Source organism: Protopterus annectens, chromosome 9.part0 (genome assembly GCF_019279795.1).
Source record: "Protopterus annectens isolate FY-2018-M chromosome 9.part0, PAN1.0, whole genome shotgun sequence".
Classification (NCBI taxonomy): Eukaryota; Metazoa; Chordata; order Ceratodontiformes; family Protopteridae; genus Protopterus; species Protopterus annectens.
Window position 1 is genome coordinate 203,549,501 of NC_056743.1, and position 21,601 is coordinate 203,571,101.

At 40.6% G+C, this 21,601-nt stretch overlaps 1 protein-coding gene across 1 annotated transcript in view; it reads left to right on the plus strand.

Annotated features, from left to right (window-relative positions):
- The window catches only part of NUP160 (nucleoporin 160), a 1,498,284-nt gene that overhangs the window by 603,109 nt on the left and 873,574 nt on the right, over positions 1 to 21,601 (plus strand). The gene's annotated exons all lie outside the window — the stretch shown is intronic.

Genomic DNA, 21,601 nt, shown 5'->3' on the forward strand with positions numbered 1-21,601 from the left:
CTTCCTGGAGGATCTGGAGATTAGGTCTGGTTTCAGAGCTCCCTTCATTCTTGGTTTGTTCTTCCTTTCCTTGGGTGTTATGCATGGAGTATGAGTGCTGGTGTTCACAGCAAACTAGATTTGGGAATATAGAACAGTGCAGCATGGGATACCATCTTAGCCCAGCCAATAGAAAGACTTTGAGCTAGAAAAATATTGGCCAAGTCGGAGCCGACATTCGGCTCTGAACCCACGGGTAAGAATGTGAGGCGAGATGGACTACATACATCGAACGTTATGGTGAGTACATAACTTCTTGTTTTACTTACTTGGAGTTCATTATGAATTTTACCTAGAATTTATCAATAGATTTATTAATCTTCTAACTGTACAATGTATTACCTCTCGAAGGTTCAGCCAGCAGATTTCCTTTATTTGTAGATATACCATTGTTTACTTCTTCATTGAGATTAAATGGTTCCAGTACCTACAAACAACCGTCTTTGGATCTCTACTGTAAGGAAAATGGTCTTTTCAGTTTGTGATAACATTTTCAAATATTTTATTATAAGTCTTTGTTGAAACTGTAATCCTAATTTCTCTTTTCTGAAAACTTCAAAACCTCAACTAACAGAATGAATATATCAACGCAGTTAGCAGTTCTTTGCAGCCATCGTTTAATTTTCTTCTTTTGGCTTTTTTAATATCTGTTGAGTATCGCTTCAAGCGTTCCTTGAAGAGTTAAGTTAAACTTGTTCATATGTTTTCTAGGTGACGTAACTTTCATATTCTGCTTTGTGTTAGTGAAAATTACACAAGGTCACTATTTTTGTTTGCTACAGTTGTAATTATTTCTCCTTTCAAGTCAGTCTTTTTAATATTTGTCCTCACAAAAGCTAGAGAATGCTTGAAATCTAATAGTTTTCAGAGAAAAATTTCATCATGCAGCATTACAAAACATCTTGAAATTAAAGCAGTGCAACTTCATGAAATTCGCTCTCTTAATAGCTGTCTTCAGTACATTACTTAGCACAACACATTTTTACAAGCATTTCCTGGTGTATCGTGCAATGCTTTCTATTTTTGGCACTGCTCACTTTATTTTGTGGCTACCAGTAAGTGAATTTTGAATCAGCGTTTCAGAAGTAAACGGGCAGCGCTGAAAAAACTTAATTGCAAGTTTAACTTCTCACTTCTAATCATTCCAGAATTTCTTTAATTTTTTTATTCCATTCTAAATAATCGATGTAAGTGCTAAATCTTTATTAGGAATATGTGTTAACTGAAGATTATAAGTATGACATTTTTATTTTATTTGCCAGTGAATGGTCTTCACTAGTCATAATTTGAAACAGTATTTTAGAAAAGAGTATTTTTATTTATTTTATGGGTTTATCCCTAGCATTTAGTATGCATCCAACATGCAAGACATTGGTCTTCTACTGTGGTGATTTTTTTCAGTCTGAAATGTTCTCAGAAATTATGCTTTGAGCCAAATCCTTTCTTGCACCCTTGGATGTATATTTTGTTGATGGTTTCTGAGATTTTAATGCATTTTTATTTGATATACGCTGGTCTTTGTAGCATTTTGTATGCAATGCTTTTTAAGTTTTGCCAAAGCCATGGCACTGTCTCACATAACCAGTGAACAACTCATTGAAGGTGATTCTACCTGGGTTTCTTTCTTCCAACTCCGGGGAAGGTGTTAATAACAGTGAATCACAGATATTGCAAGGCTGTTGCGACTTAAGTTGATTTTACATACTGCTAATACTCAACTCATGCCACACATCTTTTCTTCAGAAGTGTCATACCAGTCTGTCCCCGAGTAAGTCTGTGGATACCCATCTGGTCATTTAGATTATTTTATAGGACTTTAGTAGTGAGTCATACAGCTTAATATGCAGAGAAATTTGTTATATAGGTTTTGAAGGTTCTGGGTTTTAAACCTGTACCTCCTCCATCTTATCCGCTGGAAATGATTTTTGGTCCCTGGCTCCTAATATTAGTGGAGATTTTAGACTTGCAGAGATGTAGAAGGCCCAAAACAAACCCGTCTTTAATTGCATGGTAGTAAGTATCGAGATGTACCCCCAAACATATGTAAGATACTGTGTGAAAGAATAGAGATTCTAAATTCTCTTGATAGGTTAGTGACTTTTGGCTTGATATTTGGTTTTAAACTTTTGGGATCTTATTGTTTGATATGTTAAATGAGATGCATTCCAAAGGGGATGTTGCACTTGATAATTAGTCTAACCAATGAGGATTATAAAGGAGTGATTATCTTTTTAGACTTTAATGATATTCCTTTGGTAGTTAGCTGTGCTAAATAAAAGGATTTCCTGACTAATGTCATTATGGTCAGAAGAGAGCAAGTTAATTCAAGTTCTGTGGTCCCTGACTACGTTTTCATTTTGCAGTGTTATGTTGGCTAATTAGTTTGACGAGGAGGGGATGTCAAACAAAAATTTTAAAACTACACTGTTTAATATATATTTTGAGCCCATTCTAATACACTAAGGAGTTAACTAGGAAATGTTTATTCTGGAGGATTTTTTTATGTCATAAGGTGACTTAACATGCAGTTTTCAGTTGCCTGCTGACTTTGTTGGCCAGAGATCTTGGTTCTCTCCTTGAAGATCTGAAGAGTAAATGCTGAAAAGGAGAGGTCCTCAGCACCCGGCTGTACGGGACACTGCTGGTCACTTTCATACTTTCTAATGAAACACCTGCAAATTGTACTGTGTGGGTTTCGTTTTTCAGCCGGTTTGCTCTCCATCCATAAACAACCCTTTTTTGCACATGGGGTCAGGATGCAACATCTACAGTAGCCATCATCTAGAGACAATGTTCATATTGCAAAGTGGCCATCTTGCCAGATATAGGTCACTTTCTAAACCTTTTAGGTTTTGTATGATGCCAGCATGAGGAATTGTGTTGAAGTCCTTGACCAGGTCAAGATACCCAGTGTGTACCATATGCCCATAGTTTACAGCCTCCGTAACCCTTTTGAACTTTACCAGATTCAGTAGACAGGCTTTAATCTAATCTTCACAAACCCAAACTGTTTGAGATCAAGTCTAATAAGAATCTTTGTTTTGCAGGTTGAGGTAAGTTATAATGCGTTCCTTGGTTTTGCAGATGATGCTTTTAAGACGAATAGGTCTGTAATTACCTGGGTGGATTGTATGGCAGCCCTTATGAAGGACGATTCACCATTGTAGTGCATCACTTGTCATGGCCAAAACCCCTATCTAAACTTAGGTTAAACAGTTTGCAGGGGCATGTTTAAACTCTATTAATTAAGCAATAAGGTATGTTGTTTGCTTCCTTGAATTAAGCATTTTCAGTCTCAATTAGCACTTTCATTAAATTAGCTTTAGAGTTAATTAGAAGAGTAAGGGATTCGGATCTTTCAGACCTTGATACAGTCTCAGGATGAAGGTTATTGACAGTGTCTTTTGGGTCATTAATAAGAGGTGGTGTTATGAATAAGTTCAGAGCAATGTCTGGTATTGTTCCTTAGTTTTCTAATACAGCTGAAGAAAGATTTGTAATTTTCTGTGACTTGAGGCCAGCCAAAGGTCATGAGTTTCTTTAGTGGACCTGATAAGAGTTTTCATTTTTTTGTAATGCTTTTGAATACTCTCCCTGAGAAAAGGGGGTTTGAATCTATTTTATCATTTAAGCAGTGTCTCTCTCGTTCATTTTTTTATGGTGGTAGACCACCAGGATGATTTGTTTTATATTCTCCATCATACTTGGTTCTGTTAGGGACTGCTAGCTTAATGCATTTTTTTACATTGGTATAGTAGTCCTTAATAAAACTTACTGCTCTGTCAAGGTCAGGGGTGGTGTAGTCATAAGTGAATTTTGATGTTTCAATGAAGAGTCTGTTGAGGTTGGCACATTTTTAGACCTTAAGTTCAGTGTGGTTTGCTGTAGGAACTTTAAAATAGGAGGTCACATGTTTGTAGTCAGACTTCACTGTGAAAGGAAATGCCAGAGAAGTGCAAGACAGACATATGTGTACGAATTAGGTTAAGAATGCTGTCTGTTTATTTACCAAACGCTCAACGATGGTTTCATTTAAGTCTAGGAATTTTGGGGCATTTTTCTAAATTGAAGGTATTGGTGTTCCTTTTTATTTGAGGGTAGTTAAAGTCACCCAAAGCAATGGAGTTTGAGATAATAGAGAGATCACTAAACAAAACTCGAGAATTCTTATGTGATCATCGGGGACAATTAAGACATTCGTTAACCAGCACTTAGTTCTTAATTCTGCCTGGAGTGATCTGTTGTCCATTGAGTTCACCTTGTGGATCCCTACCTGGAGGTGTGTTCCTTGATGAATGTGGAAACTCCATCACATTTGCCATTGGGTCTGAAGGCATGTAAAAATGCAATCCTCTGGTAAGAGGAAGCGCTGTCTGTACATTTAAGTCATCTCTCTAATCGCACAGACATGGATCTTTCCCAAATGCTGTAGTGTTTTAAGATCTGGCAGGCTTTTTTTTTTTTTGTTTAGTCTTTTGGCATTGAGGAGAAACACTTTCATGTAATCCATTTTCTGGATTGAAATGCTGGAATGCTCATCAACTGGACTTTTCCTAAAAAAGACACTTGGGATAGCAAAGGCTATAGCCATTATGCAGAAGTCAACGTGAGAGATGCAAGACATTCTTAAGTAAGCAAGCTGGATTGTCGAACATCTTGTCCCACACTAGCACATACTGAATCCCTCTGGAATGATGACTTTTCTTATCGGAACATCATTTGAGGTGAAGGAAGAATTTCATTCAGGACCAGTATCTTACCTAGATACGTAACATGCATGGAAAGATCCGACCTGTCTCTCTTTCTCTCTCTCTGTGTGTGTGTGTGTGTGTGTGTGTGTGTGTGTGTGTGTGTGTGTGTGTGTGTGTGTATATATATATATATATATATATTTAATGTGCCTTGCAGATGTCTGATGTTATTCACGCCTGCTTTGTACTACTGCCATGTCATAGTCATATTTTTCAGTTGTGTTTGAGTGGCCTGGAACCATCATAATCCCGCAGCAGTTTAAAAGTGCAAATGTTTAGAAAAGCTCTTGGAACTCGACAAGTAACTCAAACACCTCTGTTCCTTAAAGCATTCACAACTTTTGAAATAAGGTAGCTGTTACTCCAATCACAAGAAAGAAAAGAGAGTTTAATTCCAACAGACCACTTAAATGACTGAATGTACTGCAGATATTTATTAAAGTTACTGAATATAGGTTTTTAAAGAGGTTTGGAACGCTTTTCCAAATATTAATTGGATCAACATCAGTAAACCACCAATTAAAATATCTTGATTTAACTGGCAATTTAACAAGTGTTGACTTGAAATGAACTTGAACAAATAAAGGAAAACTATTCAAGTATTTACTATTGTTGTTGAATGACCTAGAGCGTTCTCATACTTTTCAGAAGAGGAAGCGTACATGTTTAAATCACTCCGTGTTTCACTCCCATGCTTTCAACTGTAGTAGTCTTCCTTTCATTATGCTTTTATAAAACATATTTCTCTGCATTATTAATTGCAGTAGATTTACTTGTATTTAAAACACTTATTGATAATTGTTCACTGAGACTGTTAACAATTTCATTAATTTATGTTATTTTGAGAAAGAACTGTAGCTCGTACTTATAGCAGTATGCAAATTTGTAAAGTAACCATAGTAGTATTAACATTTTTACTATTTTAAACAGTGTGTTCAGCTAGTGACTAGTGCATTGCTGCATGCATCTAACTATAGGGACATTTAGTATCTTTAATGATGGACAGCGTAACCCATTCCTTCTCTGTTGATGAGCTCATTTGGTACTGCGATAAATGTAATGAACTCAAGATGTTTGCTATTCCCTTTTTTAATGTTGGTGCATGTTGTTATGAGTATTGTTTTGGTAGAAAACTGCTGTTTCTTGTGAGAGCTGTGTATTCCCACAGGATATTAAGGTTGCATGCTTTTTGATGTGAAGCTACTCATCCATGTAAAGCAGAGTCCATGTATTACCAGTTTTTAGCATAATCTAGACCAGTGGATGGAGAAGAGGAAATTTACACCGGGCCCGGCACCCTTGTCACTGTTTGGGTACAGGACATTATTCTTTCAGGAAAACAAGCTAAGGTTAGAAAGGTCCCCCTGCGTTGTTAAACTAGTAACAATCTATGAGTCTGTGTGACCAACCATTTTTTTTTCCATAAAGACGAGGTGCAAATTCCTATTGAAGGTTGTTCTAGAATTTGCCTTGAATTGGAGAACTTTACTTTGCCAAGATGTCTGAAGTGGGTTTAATTAATGGGACATTTACTTTTCTAATTCTGATCCATTATGCATCCGTAGAAGCAACAGCCTTTGAAACTGTGTTATTTCCAGTGATGTTCATCGTGCATACAGCTGCAGTAATCACAGATGGGTTCTCTGCCGTCAGGCGGGTCCTCGGTCGGCCGAATTCCAAAGTCTAGGTCCGGCGTCGGTTGTTGTCGCTTTCTCTCCTGACGTCAGTGAGGCCGGAGTATATAAGACACAGCCGACGCCATGTTCTTCAGTCTTTTTTGCCACGCGGTGCCCGAAGCAGAAGCAGTTCGCAAGTGCCGGTCGGCCAGCTCCTGAATTACGAAAAATTGGAAACAGAAGTCTTCATTAAAGCTAAGTACCCCGTTGAGGAAACTTTTCTTGCCTCAGACCGATGTCAGAAAAAGTTAATTATTGTATTTCTTGTGGGAAGCAAATACCGCATAAGGATTTCCATTCCCTCTGCATACCTTGTTTAGGCCCAGACCACAACGTCTCGGGCTGTCGCTTTTGCGCTACTTTCAATAAACGCACTATTAAGCGTCGGGCGGAGTTCGCCCAACACTTTTTTGGTAAAGCCTTTGATTATAAAATGTTGTCGGAGACTCCGACTACCGTTTTGTCCAAAAAACGCAAGGACAAGGACCGACACGCGAGGTCCGCGGTCTCCACCGACACCACACCAAAACCGGCTACACGTGGTCCGGTTCTCAGCGAGACGCTTTTGCAGTCTCTGACTACCGACGACACTCCTTTGGCGGTGTCTTCTGTAACCGAGACCGCAGGTACCTCGGTCCTTTCCCAGACTACAACCACTGAAGCCATTGTGAGTGTTGAGCCTCCTAATGTGGACAGGTCCACTTCCACCCATGGTGTCTTTAGACCCTCATCTTCCTTTTCTATTAAGGCCTTTACTAAATCCAAATCAGCCAGGCACCCCAAGAGGCCTGTTGCACAGGGCCCATCTCCAGGCCCCATGCCTAAAAAGCAGATGCTTAAAATGGCTGAGGATTTAATTACTCTTATCAGGGGTTCTCAGCCCCCTCCAGACAAGAGACCCAGAGTGGAGGAAGATTCTCCCTCTTCTGATCAGGGCTCCATTTTATCAGAACATTCTGATGTAGAGGAACACTCTTACTCCCCTTTTGAAGATTCGGATGCAGAGCAGTCCATTCTTCTGTATCTCCTCCTGAGGATTTTTCCTTTGGGGAAACCTTGCACACTTTGAGGGAACACTTCCATTGGGAAGACCAAGATTTTTCCTATTCCAAGAAAAGACTTAGGGAATTTCTTTTGTTACCTCAACACAGACCTCTGGCGATACCTCCTGTCTTGGACATACTTGATGATGTTTATTCGGAGGCTTGCCTTAACCTGGATTCCCTGCCTCCTGCACCAGTCAAACCTGATAGGTACTACAGAGTTCCTAACTCTCACCAATTTCTCTACAAAAGCCATAATGCTGACCCTGAAACCATTTCTCAAGGCCCCAAGGGATTGAAGGCCTCTACTGCTAAGAATCCACTTCCTGCCGAAAGAAAGTCAAGATCCTTAGAAAGGTGGGGGGAAAAGGTATATACCTCGGCCACCCCTAGCCATGAGGGCCTTAAATTGTCAGTTTCATATGCTTAAATATCAACAGTTCCTGTTATCACAATTAAGGAATAAAATGTCTCAACCTGAACAACCAGATTTGAAGGAGTTGCAGGATATGATGCATAGTGCAGGGCAAGTGGGTAAACACACCTTACAACGTGGCTATGATGCCCTAGAGGCCTCAAGTAGAGCTGCTGCTACAGGATCAGTCATTCGTAGACATGCCTGGCTTAGGGAACAAAGCTTGCCTGATCATGTGAAAGCTAAACTTCTAGATGCTCCTTTACAAAAGGATGTGCTGTTTGGTACTAATGCTGAGGAGATATTACGGAAAATGGAAGAAAAAGCCAAATCTATGCAAACTGTCAAAGCTTTTCTACAGGTCCAACCACCACGTTTTAGCAGAAATTGGCCTTCAAAAAACTGGTCCTTTCCAGCCACTGACAAGCCCCAAAGAGGTAGATACAGGCACAAGGGGCAGAGGGCAATCACAAGGATCATATAGAGGCAGACAATGGCAAACTCCAGCACCAAGAGGTGGCGAAGACAGTGCACAACAATACAGGAAACAAACCCAATGACTCCCTCATTTCCATGCCAAGCAAGTCTCAGCTGGCAGCACCCTTGGGAGGAAAGCTGGCATTATTTACAAGAAATTGGCATATTGTCACAACAGACAAATGGATCCTGGACGTTATAAACAGAGGCTACAAATTTCAATTCCACACTCTTCCAAAAATGAGAGGCATGCCAAACCTGCCACACAATCAAAGGGCAGAGGCACAACTACAAATTTCAAAGCTCATAGACATGAGAGATATTCAAGAGGTACCTACTCACGAACAAGGTCAAGGTTTTTATTCCAGACTTTTTCTGGTACCAAGGAAAGGAACAGACTGGAGACCCATTTTGGAATTATCCATCCTAAACACATTTTTACTCGTACCAAAATTCAAGATGCTTACATTACAGCAGCTTCTTGCCATGCTGGGCAAGGAGTTTTGGCTGGTAACATTGGACCTCAAGGAGGCATACCTGCATGTCCCAATCAGACAATGCTGCAGAAGATACCTCAGATTTCTTGCAGGTGCAATCCACTATCAATTCTCTGCATTGCCCTTTGGCTTATCTACTGCGCCCAGAGTATTCACAAAATGCCTGGCATCAGTGATTGCCTACTGCAGACTTCAAGGGATACAAATTTACCCTTATTTGGACGACTGCCTGATCCAAGCGGACAGCAAGCACATACTTCTGGAACATCTGGCTTATGTAAGACGGTTACTGCATTCTCTGGGATACACAATCAACAAAGAGAAATCCAGGCTAACACCATCTCAGAAAATAACTTTCCTGGGTGCCAACTTGGACACAAACACCCAGATGGCCTATCTTACGCCAGAAAAGCAGGGGCAACTAACTCAGTACTTCAAAATACTAGCAAAATGTACCAGGCTTACTGCAAGGAAAATCCTGCAGGCTCTGGGCTTCATGGCATCTTGCATTCTTTTAATCCCATGTGCAAAGTTGCATATGAGGAAACTTCAATGGTACCTAAAAAAACTATGGTCTCAACACAGTCACAGTTTGGAAACAATAATACCAATAATTCCATGTTTGCAAAAGGAATTTTGATGGTGGGCCCAAGCATGTCAAGCAAACACAGGGCTCCCATTCTGCAAGCCTCAAGCAAATCAAGTCATTACAACAGACGCCTCAGATTACGCCTGGGGGGCGCACATGACAGACAGGTGCATTCAAGGCAAATGGTCCCAAAAGGAAAAGCACCTTCACATCAATCAAAAAGAAATGCTAGCAGTAATAAATGCAATTACAGCTTTCAAGGACCTCCTGCATCCAGGACAATTACTGATAAGAACAGACAACACCACAGTAATGTGGTACATAAACAAACAAGGAGGAACTCATTCATACCCCTTGTGCAGACTAGCCATGACTCTTTGGAACTTGGCTCTGGAATGGCAAATCTAACTTCAAGCACAGTACTTGCCAGGATTGGAAAACACGCTGGCAGACAATCTAAGCAGAAATATGACAGATCCACACGAATGGAAGTTGCATCCTCAGGTGTTTACAGAGATAATCCAAGCGTGGGGGAGGCCAGACCTAGATCTTTTTGCCTCCCACAGGAATCATCAATTGGAAAAGTTTTGTTCAAGGACCTTTCATCCAAAGGCCTGGAGAGTGGACGCCCTTTCATTCAGTTGGACAGCATGGACAGTTTACGCTTTCCCACCTCTGCCTCTTCTGCCCAAGGTGCTCTTGAAAGCAAGAGCAGACAGACCGAAGATGATACTGATTGCTCCAGATTGGCCAAGGCAACACTGGTACCCACTCCTGAGGAGCCTAAAACATACACCTCCCTGGTCCCTTCTTCTAATGAGTCTTCTGCTGACTCCGCACAGCTACAAAACTCTTCACAGTCAGCTGAAAACACTCCATCCCGCTGCATGGAAAATTCCTTAACACCACAACAGACCCTACTCTCCAAGGAGGTGCAGGATGTCATTTTGGAGGCCAGAAGGCCATCTACTAGAAAGGCTTACTCCGCAAAATGGAAACGGTTTTGCTCTTGGAATGAGAAAAAAGGCCAGGACCCTAGAAAACTGAATTTGCCTCAGGTATTACAGTATCTAGCTGAGCTGCTGAACAGTGGACTTTCATTTTCCTCCATAAAAATCCATGCCTCAGCCATTTCTGCAGAATTCAACACGGATCCACCTTTATTTTCTCACCCACCCTTACAACAGTTCCTCAGAGGGGCTAAGAATATAAGACCACCAAGGAAACGACCAATACCAGCCTGGGATCTTAATTACATTCTAGAAAAATTAACATTGCCTCCTTTTGAACCAGCTGCCTCAACAGATTTGCAATATTTGTCCTGGAAAACAGCCTTCCTTCTGGCCATCACTTCAGCTCGTAGGGTTTCGGAACTACAGGCCCTCATGGTGGTGCAGCCCTTTCTCATCTTCCATCAGGACAGGGTTTCCCTTCATACCAACCCGTCATTTATGCCTAAAGTGGTATCCAGGGTAGCTTTAAATCAAGCCATACACTTACCTACCTTTTACCCCAATCCTCAAAACAAAGGGGAAAGGCTGCTACACTCATTAGACATCCATAGGCAGCTACGTTATTATTTGGACAGAACAAAGTCCTTCAGGAAATCAGAAAAACTTTTTGTGTCCTAAGCTGTAGGGGCTCAAGGGAAGCCAGTTACCAAGCAGACAATTTCAAAGTGGATAGGCCACTGCATACAGTTTTGTTATTCCTATCATGGGAAATCTGTCCCTACAGGCATCAGATCCCACTCCACCAGGGCCACAGCTACCTCTACAGCCTTCCTCAGAGGAGTTCCTACCAAAGATATTTTGGAGGCAGCCACTTGGAGTTCTGTACATACCTTCACAAAACACTACCACCTGCCTTTATATTCCAAAACTAGAGCAGGCTTTGCCACTGCTGTGTTGCAGGGCATTCTGGCTCATCCCAGTTCCACCTAGTACCAACCACCCTGTGCGTAGCTTTGGGATTCTACCCATCTGTGATTACTGCAGCTGTATGCACGATGAACATAGTACAGTTTTGTACCTACCATAAATGTAGATGTTCGAGTGCTAATACAGCTGCAGTACAGGTTTCCCTCCCTCCTCCCCACTTGGTAAAGGCATGGGGCCTAACCCCCTCTTCATACAACCTGACTGGGTTATCCTTCTATGGTTTATTTGCTTGCAACTACTGATTTTGGATTATATTGCATTGCATATATATATATATATATATATATAAAATTTATGTATTGCCTTCCTTCTGGGGGGCACCTGACATCTGGGGCAAGAAAGACTGAAGAACATGGCGTCGGCTGTGTCTTATATACTCCGGCCTCACTGACGTCAGGAGAAAGCGACAACAACCGGCGGACCTAGACTTTGGAATTCGGCCGACCGAGGACCCGCCTGACGGCAGAGAACCCATCTGTGATTACTGCAGCTGTATTAGCACTCGAACATCTACATTTATGGTAGGTACAAAACTGTACTTTCCTTAAATCTACTGTTTTTCTCAGAGTTATTTTAGAGACTGATTTTTGTTATTTTTTTTTTTGTTTTGTTTGTTTTTTGTTTTAGGAGGTTGTATTATAGATCATTACTTGAATTTTTTAGTAGCCTATAAGTTTAAGGGCATCCATTTTCAGTCTGGTATGCCTGAGGTCTCTGTCTTCCCTGTCTTTGATGTTCAGCATTTTATTTGTGTGTCTTGCATTGTCCTTTGTCATCAGCTGTGTCTGTGAGAGTTAGGCAGCTGAGCCACTTTCAATATGGTTGATAGCATATTGTGATTATAACTTTAGTAAGTGGAAGCGCTTTTCCATTCCCACTGCAGTTTCGAGTCAGATCCAGTATCCCACATGTTGAGAAGGATGGCACAGGAAAAATGTTTAAGGTGTTTTAATACTTTTAAGAAAAAGAGCAACAAGAAAAAGATAGCAGCAGTAAAGGGAAAGCTTCATGATTTTATTTGCTGTGAAAACCTATTTCATTTTCTTTACAAGAAATCAAGGCCGACTGAGAACCGTTGATTATGTACAGGAAGCTGGAACTGAGCTACACTAAATTTGGCGAATTTCATGATTTGTGGTTAGCCTTTTGTGCAAAAAATGATCAGATATTTTACACACTTGAAAAGAATCTGCATCAATTTTATCTAAAACTGAGGATGTTTGCAGAACATATACAATTATAAACACTTAAAAGAATTGCTATGAATGTGGAAGTGTGTGGAATAAATGTCAAGTAATGCTGTAAAATTTGAAGTTTAAAGTGAAAATTTGCACTAACCTTAATGGAGACAAAAAAGAAAGCCATGAGTATAAAGGAAGGGTGAGTGGTGCATTTAAATTCAAGATTTGTGTACTATAGATAGAGATGATGGTCCAACATTGAATTATATAGAAGCTGTGGCATAAACAATCATTTTGCATAGATATGTAAAATAAGTGTTCAAAAACTTTTGCATAATATCGAGTCAGTATGAAAATGTAATGTTTAATGGTACTGTGAAACTGGGTGCTGTTTAGGGCTGTGAAACTGGAGTATGAAGAGGCAATGCAGTAATATATTTGTACTGATAAAAACACAAGGATAGCCACATAAAAAGTTAATTCCCCCAGTGCCTCAGTGCAATCCTTTGGCAGTGTTATGTTTAGTCCCCCCCCCCCCCCCCCCCGGTCACAAAAGCATATATGATGCAACAGTTGGAGTTTAAGCACACAACTTCAAGTTCGTATTACATATATTTAAGTGGTATTGTTGTGAGTACTCTTCAGAACTGGAGGAAAAGAGGAGTACTAAAAGTAGCTGTTGGGGATTATCCTTCTTACTGTGCCAGAGTAGAGGAATGTTCCATTACAAAATTCCAGTCAGTCAACAGTAACATTTTGTATTGGGTAGAAGGTTCATAGGTTCATAGGTTCATACTAGGCTATCTGCCCAAGGGCATTTATAAGCCTAGCCCATAGTTATGTGGCTTTCGCCACCCCTTTAGTTTGAATAAAAACTATGCCTATCATTTTTCTGTGCCTCTGTCAAGCAGTGACACTGAAGTAATCCCTGGGGTATATCTGCGATCTCCCATCCATTGGTCAAGATTCCTCTTGAACAAGGCCAGCGAGGTGCTCTGCCTCACATGTACCGGGATTTTGTTCCACAGCATAGGGAGTCTCTGGGTGATAAATCTGTCCCTCCAGCACGTTCTATTTATAACCGTGTCAAGGTTTAAGTCTCCCGCCCTTGTGGTTCTGAGGGATCTAGATTTTTTGAGGTGAAGCATATTCATCAAATCTGGGTTTGACATGGCCTTATGTCAGGCACAGGTCACCTCTGAGCAAGCGGTATGAGACTGAATAAAGCTGGAGTTCTTTCAGTCGGGCAGCATAAGACATATTTTTGAGACCCTTTATCCTTTTGGTGAGGAACTTTTGGGGCCTTTCAAGCTGCATCAGGTGTCTGGTCAGATACATTCGAGCGGGCATTGTACTCAATCATAGGTCTAATGAGTGATGAGTACAGGGGACGATGACCTCCCTTGATCTAGATGTGAATCCCTTCATGATCAGGTGGGCGATATAGAAGGTTTTCCTAACTACTTTAGCAACATGAGTGTCAAGCGAAGACTACTGTCAACTTGGGTCCCCAGATCCCTGATGACTTTTCTGTGCTCAGTGGATTGTCACCTATATGGTAGCTAGGGGTAACCTTGTTTTTCCCGAAGGGTATGACTATGCATTTTTGGCGTTTAACTTCAGGCCATGGCTCTGGCACCAGTTATCCGTTTCTGTGAGGCCCTTCTGGAGGATATCTGTGTCAGATGTGTTTTCGACTATGGCCCAGTTTGCAGTCATCTGCAAACTTTGTCAGCCATAACCCTCCTGTGTTTGCTTGTACTTCAGAAAAGTAGATGCCGAACAAGAGTGGACCCAGGACTGAGCCCTGTGGGACACCACTTGTGACAGGCTTTGAGTCTGACATGGCTCCAGCAACTCTGACCCTGTGGGTTCTGTCGCTTAGCCAGTTTGCAACCCATCTTGTGATGTATGGGTTTACATTCAAGCTGATGAGTTTTTCGATGATACCTGAGTGGGGTATTGTGTGAAGGCCTTTGCCAGGTCGAGGTAGGCTGTATGGACTGCCTTTCCCTCATCAATGGCCTTGGTGACTGTCTCGAAAAAGTCAACCAAGTTTAAGAGGCAGGATCTGCCTTTGACAAAGCCAAACTGGGTTGGATCCAAAGTCTGCAAGTTCCCTATGTCTTTATTTATGAGTTCCATTATGATCCTCTCCATGGCTTTGCAGATAAGGCTTGTCAAGCTAATGGGCGGTAATTTCCAGGGTCTGTGGAGGCACCGCCCTTATGAAGTGGGACCACAGTCGCCGTGCGCCACTCCTTGGAGTGCGTATCCTGAGGTGAGGCTAAGATTAAACAGCTGTCCTAACTGTGGGTTTAATTCCTCGTTGAGTTCATGAAGCACACATCCGGGGACACCATCCGGTCCCATGGTTGCTGTGTTTTGCCTTAGTGAGGGCAGTTCTCACCTGGGCGTTGGAGATGTTTGGGGGCTACAATCCTCTGGAATAGATATCTCTCCTTTTGGGGAGGGGAGAAGTTTGCACTGAACCTGTCAGCCAGTATGTTAGCAATGTGTGTAGGTTCAGTAATTTTCACATCATTTTGAACTAATTCTGAGCATATCTGGGAGTTTCCTCCTAGGTTTCTAACATAGCTAAAGAAGGCCTTATGATTGTCTTTAGAGTCCTTGGCGATTTTTCTCTCAAAATTTGCCTTGGATGATTTTATGAGAGCTCTTAGTTTTTACTTATAATGATCAAAGGTGTCTTACCTTTCAAGGATTTTGCTCTATCTTGTAGTAGCTTCCTCCTTTTGTTGTAGAGCTTGTTTATGGCTGGGGTCCACCAGACTGGACGCTTGCCTTTGGTACAGAGAGTCTTAGTTTTGTTTGGGATTGCCTGATCCATGCAGTCCTGTAGGTGCTGGTAGAAGGCATTTGTAAGTGATTCAGCGGTTTGAGTAATGTTTACCACTGGCTCAGGGGCCTTAAAGGAGACCACACTAGTTTTTAGAAGTGTAAAATCGGCTTTTGAGAAGTTTTTCACTGTGGTCTTTTTTGTTTCAGGTGGGGGCGGGATGAGGACCTCCAGCGAGATTAGTTTATGATCTGATCTCACCAGTGAGGGGTATGCTTCCGGTGTTGAACATTTTGATCCCATGTTCGTGATGATGAGATCAAGTATGTTTTCACCTCTTGTGGGGATGGTGACTAGTTGTTCCATGGCATTTGAGTTTATGAACTCCAGGAATCTTTGGGTAAGAGTGTTAGGGCTTGAGTAGTGTTCCCAGTCTATATTAGGGTAGTTGAAGTCACCTAGTATGATGGTGTTTGGAGATACATTTATCCCCTCCAATGTTTTCAGGAAGGCCATGTGAGGTTCCTGAGTTTGAGAGGGTGGCCTGTAACATGCTACAAATTGCAGAGCAGTCTTGCCTATGGTTAATTGCACCTGGATGGTCTCCGATGCATCGTGCGTTGCCACCAACCTTGAGGTGTGGGTGTCCTTTATGAATATGGACACCCCTCCTTTCTTGGTGTTGTCCGGATTTTGGGGCGGGCGTATGATATGAGGTGAAACCTGTTAGTGCTGGGGTGCTCTCAGGAGCCTTGAACCAGGTTTCTGTCACAGCACAGACATCGATGTTCTCCATATTGAGAAGGGCCTCGAGTGCGTGCATCTTGAGATTGAGACTTCTGGCATTGAGCAGCATTACCCTTAGTTTTTTCCTTTTGGTGTTCTAGGGTGGTAGGTTTAGAATTTGAGCCTTGCCTAAAAAGGCACTATGGGGTGGCAAGAGCCTTTGCCAATATCCGGAAGCCCAGGGGTGACAGGTGCAAGCCGTCCCTTGCGAAGCAGCGTGGCTTGTCCAGCATGTCATCCCAGGCAGACAGACATTGGATCCCCTTTGAATGACACCAGAATTTAAGCCAATTATTAAAGCTGATCATCTTATCACTGTATTGTGGCATCATTCTAGGTGAAGGTAGGATACTGCTCAAGGTCAGGGTCATACCTGCCTGGGCTACATAATCAGAGAGCTCCTCGACGTCCCTTTTCATGTAGTCCAAGGAGGTACGTCTCAGGTCGTTGACAACAGCGTGGACAATGACTGAGTCGTACTTGTACCTGCTGTTGAGAGACCTGAGTGCTTGCGTTATGTGGCGGATTCTAGCGCCCGACAGGCAGCTTACTGTGACCTTCTCCTTACTCAGTCTGGTGAGCGGGACGTCAGTGTGTCTGACTATGGAATCACCAATGACAAGTGTGTCTGGCATTTTGTTTGGCCTTAAGGGCTGTGACTGTTTGACACTCTGACTGTGTGGTCTATGTGTTGCATGTGTTGGGTCGTGAGGTGGTAGTTGTTTGGGTGTCTGCTTTGGTGGCCTCTGCTGTTTTGGTAAATTTTTGACCAGAGCCTCCGAGTATGTCTTTGTGTGAGTATGTGTATGATTTGAAGTTGTGATGGTACCATGTGTGACTGGGTATGTATTGTGTGTGGTTGCCTTCTCCTCCTGTCTGGTCTTGCCAGTCCTATGTTGAGAGAGCTCAGCCTCCAGTTTGGCCGTATAGTTGCATCTCTCGCATGTATTTGTGTTTTGTGGGAGAAGGAGAGGATTGTCTGTGTACATGAGGCAATTGTAACATTGCCTCAATATTCCCAGGTTCACCAGTTGAGCTGGAGAGGACACTAGCAACTGATCCCTCGACATACTAGAAGTAGTAGATAAAGAACTTTCAAAGGACTCCGGGGAAGTGGGTTTTGGGCTGGTGGGGTACTATCTATAATAAGAGTGCTTTATCAAGGTGCAAGTACTGTAGGAGTAAGTGCTAGGCTTTACAGATAGAGAATAGTCTACTTGGGAATCAAGTAGAGATGAACTTTTCAGTTATAGGATATGCTGGTTAGATCAGCAGTACAGTTTAGCGTGTTTTATAGCAGGGGGCTGAAGGGAGCTAGGAATTGGCCCAAAACGACCAGTGGACTACTAGTTTCTGGCTGAAACTTCACCAAATCGGACAAAAAGGCCGCTCAGTGCTTCCCACTCCCACTGGTAAGCAAAGAAACTTCCCTCCTTCCTAATAAGGCAATGGATCAGTAACAAGAACTAAAAACAAAGCCCAGGGATCAGCAACTCTGAAACTGGACTACTCTAGTTCAGTAAAGTGGGAAAACAAGAGATTTTTTTGTTTTATTACAGAGATAAGGAAAAAAACAGACAGCAAATGCTATAAATGCTGTAAATTGGCTAGCGCACTTTAGTGTGTAGCCTACAGAAACAATTTGCAACAATTAGTAACTTAAAGTGCAATAAACAGTGTAAAATGCAGAAATCACTTAAAGTAGCAGTAAAACAGGCGAAATGCAGTCGCTAGCTTAATAACAGTGGGAAAGCCACAAAAAATACTTGTATCTGGTAGAAAGTCACTCTTTTAGCTCTCTGCTGCTTGGATCACTCTGCAGGCCACCACGAGGATCTGTGCAGAGTTGGTACAAGCTGGAAAACACGTGTTTAGCGTGTTTTATAGCAGGGGGCTGAAAGGAGCTAGGAATTGGCCCAAAACGACCAATAGACTACTAGTTTCTGGCTGAAACTTCACCAATTCGGACAAAAAGGCTGCTCAGTGCTTCCCACTCCCACTGGTAAGCAAAGAAACTTCCCTCCTTCCTAATAAGGCAATGGATCAGTAACAGGAACTAAAAACAAAGCCCAGGGATCAGCAACTCTGAAACTGGACTACTCTAGTTCAGTAAGGTGGGAAAACAAGAGATTTTTTTTTTTTTTTTTTTTTTTTTTTTTTTACAGAGACAAGGAAAAAAACAGACAGTAAATGCTATAAATGCTTTTAAGTGGCTAGCACACTTGAGTGTGTTAGCCTACAGGTAAAATTAAGCAACAAATAACTTTTTAAGAGTGCAAAACAGTTAATCAACACAAAAACAGTTTAAATAGAATGCAGAGCTGTATAAACAGGCTAAGATGCAGTCGCTAAGCAGTAAATATTCAAAAAGCCAGAAAAAAATACTTAAATCAGTTATAGCAAATACAGTTATAACAAATGCTCTGAAATATACTGTATATTTCCAATATGTTTGAGAAGGACAGTCAGAACACAAGAAGGTTCAGGCGAAGAAGAAAAAAAGTTTTGTTTTACTTTTTGAAAAGGTAAAAAGGAGGAACAGAAGGCCTTATCAAATGTTCTCTCTGTATTAAGAAGAATGAGCTAATGACACTAGACTGGGAGGTGTGTCACAGTAGGGGCGGGCAACTGCAAAGCCACCAAGTATAAGACAACAAGCTATGAAAGTTTTTAAACAGAAAAAGATTTCTGAAGATTCTGAATAGACAAAGTGCTTTATATATATTAAATTATAAAAACAGTAATCTGTTAAAATAATCAAAAAATACTTATATTTTGTAGCTCAGTTGCGGTCAAACAACTTCTCCAGCCTGCACCAAAGACCAGAACAACAACTTTTTTTTACAAGAACACAAAAGAACCAGCCCCCACTAGCCAAGAGATAATTACACAGAGTAAATGTTTCAGTTTATACAATAGCCTAAGACAGCAAGCTATGAAAGTTTTTAAACAGAAAAAGATTTCTGAAGATTCTGAATAGACAAAGTGCTTTATATATATTAAATTATAAACACAGTAATCTGTTAAAATAATCAAAACATACTTATATTTTGTAGCTCAGTTGCGGTCAAACAACTTCTCCAGCCTGCACCAAAGACCAGAACAACAACTTTTTTTTTACAAGAACACAAAAGAACCAGCCCCCACTAGCCAAGAGATAATTACACAGAGTAAATGTTTCAGTTTATACAATAGCCTAAGACAGCAAGCTATGAAAGTTTTTAAACAGAAAAAGATTTCTGAAGATTCTGAATAGACAAAGTGCTTTATATATATTAAATTATAAAAACAGTAATCTGTTAAAATAATCAAAAATACTTATATTTTGTAGCTCAGTTGTGGTCAAACAACTTCTCCAGCCTGCACCAAAGACCAGAACAACAACTTTTTTTTACAAGAACACAAAAGAACCAGCCCCCACTAGCCAAGAGATAATTACACAGAGTAAATGTTTCAGTTTATACAATAGCCTAAGACAACAAGCTATGAAAGTTTTTAAACAGAAAAAGATTTCTGAAGATTCTGAATAGACAAAGTGCTTTATATATATTAAATTATAAAAACAGTAATCTGTTAAAATAATCAAAAAATACTTATATTTTGTAGCTCAGTTGCGGTCAAACAACTTCTCCAGCCTGCACCAAAGACCAGAACAACAACTTTTTTTTACAAGAACACAAAAGAACCAGCCCCCACTAGCCTAGCGATAATTACACAGAGTAAATGTTTCAGTTTATACAATAGCCTAAGACAACAAGCTATGAAAGTTTTTAAACAGAAAAAGATTTCTGAAGATTCTGAATAGACAAAGTGCTTTATATATATTAAATTATAAAAACAGTAATCTGTTAAAATAATCAAAAAATACTTATATTTTGTAGCTCAGTTGCGGTCAAACAACTTCTCCAGCCTGCACCAAAGACCAGAACAACAACTTTTTTTTTACAAGAACACAAAAGAACCAGCCCCCACTAGCCAAGAGATAATTACACAGAGTAAATGTTTCAGTTTATACAATAGCCTAAGACAAGCTATGAAAGTTTTTAAACAGAAAAAGATTTCTGAAGATTCTGAATAGACAAAGTGCTTTATATATATTAAATTATAAAAACAGTAATCTGTTAAAATAATCAAAAAATACTTATATTTTGTAGCTCAGTTGCGGTCAAACAACTTCTCCAGCCTGCACCAAAGACCAGAACCAAATATTGTAGCATGAAGCCAAGCTCCTACTGTAGGAATAGAACCCACAGCCTTCTGGTCTTTCTAGTGACAACAGCGTGTGCATTGTGTAATGAGCCACTGACTTGGGTAAGGTTAAAAGGTAAATTTCTGTTTTACTAATGCCACTGAATCAAGACTGGTAAAAAAATAGTCCTGAAAGAAGTAGACTTATCACTTCAGAAGATCAGGATTGCAGACATGGACTTCAGCCGCAGCCTGAATTAGACATCTCTACAAGGTAAAATGTCTAATTGAGATTTTGATGCAAGGTGAGGAAACACTGAAATATAAAGATGTGCTTAGAAATATGAGATAAAGTAGTCTTGAATGAAGTCAGTAGGAAACATCTTCACATTGTGAGCTCTGCTGAATGATTAAAAGACCATCCAAATATATGGAAAGTTGATATAGGCAGAGTACCAGTGAATACTAAAGATAGAAAGTTTATTAAAATGATTGAGTTCAGACTCATAAAGATGTACTGTAATTTACTGATAAGATCAACATCATTTTTGTACTGCACTATTTCTTGACAGAGTCACAATTAACAGTATAATAATGCAGTATGTTTCTTAGCTTTTGTGTAGTAAAAAAAAAAAAAAAGATAGTTTGTGGAATGCATTGTATAGTGCTGTACCTTTTGAGAATAGGCAGTAATTATTTTGAATGTCCAGGTTGGATGGTAACCCTGTCAGTACTTGAAAGATGCAGTAGATAAGTCGTAAAGGTTTGCAGTGATGAATAAACTGAATTTCTGGATCTGAAGGATCAAATTTTCAGCCAAACTGCCTTGCAGCATGAGAATCAACAGTCATTGCAGTTGGGCCATTTTTTTTTTATTATTTAACCGATTTCACTTCTGAACTCACATTGTTAAATTAGTATTCTTTCACGTGTATAAATAAGATTCCTAGCATCTAAGTGTGAGACACTTGATGTTCTTTAAGAATGTTTAGTAAACCATGCATACACTCTTGATGACCTTGAGCTTCCATGACATGCACTTCATATACCTAGAAATTCTAGAGATTCGTACACACTGCTGTGTAGGTACTTTAAGGTGAGGAGGAATTAAAGCAAGGGTGCTGAGAAGCTCTCGAAGGTAACTCTACATTAGCTGAAGGTGCCATCACAATTTGAGCTCACAGTGACTTATATTGGCATGTATGAGATGAGTGAGTTG